Raw genomic sequence first — 5,298 nt, forward strand, 5'->3', positions numbered from 1 at the left:
TAAAACAAGTGACACCCAATCAGATGACGGCGTAGAAATTTTCCGCGGAATAAAATCAAGGTGTTTGGAAAACTTTATTTTTTAAAGGAGTCCATTACAAATGTAAAGTTATAAGATGTAGTCTAATAAAATCTTATTCGTTCAATTAACTCTAAATCACCATTTTTAATTGTTCTTAAGAAAATGAGTTTGGCCAATTCTCTGTGACGTCAGAGTCGTTATCCAATCACGTAACAATTAGCTCTCGGGTGCTTAAATCGTCTCAGTTTGGAGGGATCCGTCAACGAGGACAGAGGTAAGTGAAGAGACATTCCTAGGTTGTTGTTTCCTTGTTATACATCTATGCTATTAATGGTTGTTTTGTTCACGATATCAGTATGTTTGAAATGATTAATGCTGATAGTTGTATGTGAGTTCAGGGCTTCAATCGGATTCATTTCGCTTTACAATATGTTTTTTACTTAGCAAACAATCTCAAGGTCATAAGGAAATGTTTTTGTAATACATTCGCCAGCGTTGTAAAGTCTTTCGTTGCTGCTGCCAAACATACGAGTGTTGAAGGGATACTTTTCCTCCCAGTCCCTTTTGTGTCTGATAATCCAATACGACATGTGAAAATGCCTTTGCGAAATGACATTCGTCGAATTTGTTCGTCCACGAGTGTGACCCCTTGTAATCTAGTTCGTTATTTTTCCGGAATGCTTCATAACTCAGGTGACGTTGCATCCGCCCTTGCAGAAATCCATAGGCTGCTACTGTGACTATTGTTTAAATGAGGTGGTTTCCGTGAATTTTTTAAAGCGATATAACCGAAGTGCTTTTCTCAGGATAATGTTTGCATGCCACTCGGGTGATTACCTGTGGGTTTTGAGGACAGCTGGTATACAATGATTTATCCCAAATCGGTGGTGAAAAGTGATAGTGATCGAGTTTTATTGTCTTCATATATTACACGACAAGAAACTATTACATGAATTTTTGAGAGGACGTCACCAAGTTCAAGTATTTTTGTAAAAAGGTCCCATTTGACCGCCGTATTCGTCAATGTTGCTATTATCAGCCACATGAAATTATGCGGAGAGCCTCCATGGAGTAATTTCGTAATACTTTCTGTAGTCGCGAGTGAATGTAATAGTTATAATCCCTGCTTTTCGGGAATTTTATTTCAACCAACCAAGAATTTACAATTGTCTTGATTGAAATTACCTTTTTGGCCGTTGACCTGCTTAGCTTTAGCAATCAAAATGGAAAGATGATTGTAAAGAAGTGGATTGCCTGCTATTTGTGCATAATTTATTTTCGTATCTGAACTTTACCGTCATTGTGGTAGTTGGTAATAGCCATTATAATAAACAGCAATGCAGCTTTTATGCATTTTGTAGTCTTGGTTTTACCAAATTGAAATCATTATTCTAAAGCGTGTTTTTTATATTTTTTTACAGTAAATTGAGACCATATGAAAGCGGCAGTGATTACACGAGTGACATTTTCTGGCATTCGACTGAATTGGCGAGTGGAGATACTGTGGATGGTAAGCTATTATCTCATTTTTTGATAATTTAATACATTTTGTAATATTTGATGCCAAAGAGTAATACTAGATCCTATTATATATTCACTCGTACCTACGTGTATGGATTTAGAAAATTCGAATGCTAAATGAGAATCCATTCGAACTTCTCGTGTATAAGTCTTAAGATTCCGATTTCAAGATGCAGCTGAAGATTTTTTTTACTTTCCCTTGTCTATCACACTTGCTTCGAAACATAATATTGCACCCCATAGTGGCCCTCTTTCCAATATAAAAGATATATCATTCATTTTGTGATATTTAAAGATATTCGCATTTTTTCATATTAATCGTAATTATCATTTCAATAGTACATTCAATTTATTTGAAAACGTTAGAAACATGAACAAACGTCTATTAAGGGGATAAGATAGCATTGTTATGTAATGCCCTTTATACGCTGTCTAAGGAAAAACACCAATTTATCGATAAACGATTTAAGTTTTTCCTGGTGAATACTTCTGAAAAATATTTCTCGGGTTTGCATACAGGTTAAAGCTTTTATGTAAGCCGACGTTTCGGAAGACGACTTGTCTTCCATCCTCAAGGCTGTGTTTCTTGAATGAAGTTCAATTTCACACTGAACAGGATCGACCGTTTACGGAGACAACAATACGGCTCAGGTGTCGTCCGATTGGCTGTAGGTCTTTTGAAATTCTTCACGTTTAACCCTTATGCTTTTCATGCAGCTGATTACAGGTCTCCATGTAGTGCTTAGATGAAAGCCGGTGTCCCGGTTGAAATTTTTGGGATTGAGGCGGATCTCTATTGCTTCCTTAACTACGCGGTCCCAGTAACGTTGAGCATGGCAAAGGATTTTGGTGTCGTCCCATTTAATAGCATGGTCTTCATCAATGCTGTGTTCCGCCACGGCCGACTTTTCTGGTTGCGCTAGTCTGAAAAATCTCCGGTGTTCTTTCAGCCTCGTCTCAATCGTTCGGCCTGTCTCCCCCACATACATTTTACCACATTCACAAGGTATTCCATAAACCCCTGGTGTCTTCAACCCAATCGGATCTTTCACCCACACCAAGCGGTGCCTTAATTTAGGTGGTGGCAGATGGACAGTTTTGATATTATACCGTCGTAGAATGCCGTGGATCTTACCAGATATGGTTGACACATATGGGATTAAGGCTGTTGATAGTGGTTTTTCAGGCGGCTCATCCCGGCAACTCTTTTCTTTTATGTTGAATCTGCTTAGGGCCTTAAAAATCTCTTGTTTTCCATAGCCATTCCGTAAAAATGTTGTCTTAAGGTGGTCTAACTAGGCTGAGATGCTTATATTATCTGATATTAACTTGGCTCTATGGACCAAGGTAGATAATACAGCGGCCTTCTGCGATGGATGGTGGTGGCTCTGTCCGTTGAGGTACAGGTCAGTATGCGTTGGCTTCCTATAAACGGAAAGACCTAGGCTCCCATCTTATTTCCTATGTATTAGGATGTCGAGGAAAGGAAGTCGCCCATTCTCTTCTACCTCCATGGCAAATATGATGCTCGGGTGTTGGTTGTTCATATGTGTCAAATATTCCTGCAATGCAGCTGTACCATGTTGCCAAACTAAAAAGGAATCGTCCACATATCTGAAAAAAACATTTTGGACGGCAGGGAGCGGTATCGAGGGCTTTTCTCTAAAAATCTTCCATGAAAAAATTAGCGATAGCCGGTGATATTGGTGAATCCATTGCGACACCATCCATTTGCCCATAAAAAATATCCTCAAAAGAAATATAGGAAGAAGTGAGCACATGATGAAAAAGTTTGACCGTCTTCGTATCGAATTTACTCTCTAGCAGACTCAAGGTGGCAACAAGAGGGACCCGCGTGAAGAAAGACACCACATCAAAACTAACCATCAAATCGGTAGGATCTAAACGAATATCCTTAAAAGTGTTCACAAATTCTAGTGAGTTTATCACATGGTGTTCACCGAGACCAAAGAATGGTGTTAGGATACCCGTAAGATATTTTGCAACGTAATGTGTGGGAGAGTTAATTGCGCTGACAATCGGCATCAACGGTGTTCCTTCCTTATGAATCTTGGGCAACCCATAAAACCTAGGAGGCACTGGTGCTTGAGGTAGCAGGTTCTTTGCTGTCGCTGGTGGCAAACTCATTACGTTAATTTACTTAACATACAAGTGATAACCTTACAAGCCTGAGAAGGGGAGGATTTGACATGGATTCAACGGTTTTTAAGGAAACGTGTGAACATACTTCGAGAAATAATGCCGTAAGTACTGAGTTTCACTAGCTTTCATAATGATGAGTCGCTCAATTGATCCGAAAATTATGCTATCGACAAAATCTGTATTTAGCTAATTTTAAACATGGCAATGATTTTAATACGTTCTTAAACAATGGCCCAGTTTTATTATATCCCCACCGTGTTCGTTTTCGGGTTGTAATCGAAGCGTCACTTTTAACATTTTCAGATGAAATGAAAGATATGCTTATCGGATGAAGACGTGAAATTCGCTTAATTCACAAACACGCAAGTTTTCCCGTTACCAGCCTCAGGAGGAGAGGTTTTGACATGGATTCAATGGATTTTGAGGAAACGTCTGTTCATACATCGAGAAATACTGCCGTTAGTACTGAGTATCACTTTGCATTCATAATAATGAGTCGTTCAATAGATCTGAAATTTAGGCTATCTACAAAATCTGAATTTAGCTAACTTTATGCATGGAAACGATATTAATACGTTCTTAAAAAAGCCCCAGTGTTATTATATCCATGCCGTGTTCGTTTATTGGTTGTAATCGAAGCGTCAATTTTAAATTTTTCAGATGAAATGAAGGATTTTGCTTCCGGATGAAGACGTGAAAATCGCTTAATTCACAAACACGCAAGTTTTCCCCTTACCTGCCTTAGGAGGAGAGGATTTGGCATGGATTCAATGGTTTTTAAGGAAACGTGGGTTCATACTTCGAGAATTAATGCCTTAAGTACTTAGTTTCACTATGCATTCAAAATGATGAGTCGTTCAATTGATCCGAAAAATTAGGCTATGTCCTAAATCTGTAATTAGCTAACTTAAGTCATGGCAACGATTTTAATACGTTCTTAAATAATTCCCCAGTGTTATTATATCCATGCCGTGTTCGTTTATGGGTTGTAATCGAAGCGTCACTTTTAACATATTCAGATGAAATGAAAGATTTTGCTACCGGATAATGACGTGAAATTCGCTTAATTCACAAAGACGCAGGTTTTCCCCTTACGAACCTTAGGACATGGATTCAATGGTTTTTAAGGAAACGTCTGTTCATATTACGAGAAACACTGCCGTAAGTACTGAGACTAACTAGCTTTCATAATGATGAGTCGTTCAATAGATCCGAAAATTATGCTATCTACAAAATCTGTATTTAGCTAACTTAATAGATGGCAACGATTTCAATTCGTTCTTAAACAATGCCAGTGTTATTATAACTATGCCGTCTTCGTTTTTTGGTTGTAATCGAAGTGTCAATTTTAACATTTTCAAATGAAATGAAGGATTTTGGTACAGGATAATGACGTGAAATTCGCTTAATTCACAAACAAGCATTTTTTCCCGTTACCAGCCTTGGAAGGAGAGGATTTGTCATGAACTTAATGGATATTGAGGAAACGTCTGTTCATACATCGAGAAATAATGCCGGAAATACTGAGTTTAACCTTGCTTACATAATGATGAGTCGATCAATATATCCGAAAATTAGGCTATGTCCTAAATC

The 5,298-nt window shown here is 38.1% G+C and overlaps 1 long non-coding RNA gene across 1 annotated transcript; it reads left to right on the top strand.

The window, feature by feature from the left end:
* Positions 1 to 273: 273 nt before the first annotated feature.
* On the top strand, positions 274 to 4,466 carry LOC124170447. The gene is made up of 3 exons (XR_006867462.1): positions 274 to 295; positions 1,443 to 1,531; positions 4,366 to 4,466. It is a non-coding gene; the product is annotated as an uncharacterized LOC124170447 (long non-coding RNA).
* Positions 4,467 to 5,298: the final 832 nt, after the last annotated feature.

Source organism: Ischnura elegans, chromosome 13, assembly GCF_921293095.1.
Source record: "Ischnura elegans chromosome 13, ioIscEleg1.1, whole genome shotgun sequence".
NCBI lineage: Eukaryota > Metazoa > Arthropoda > Insecta > Odonata > Coenagrionidae > Ischnura > Ischnura elegans.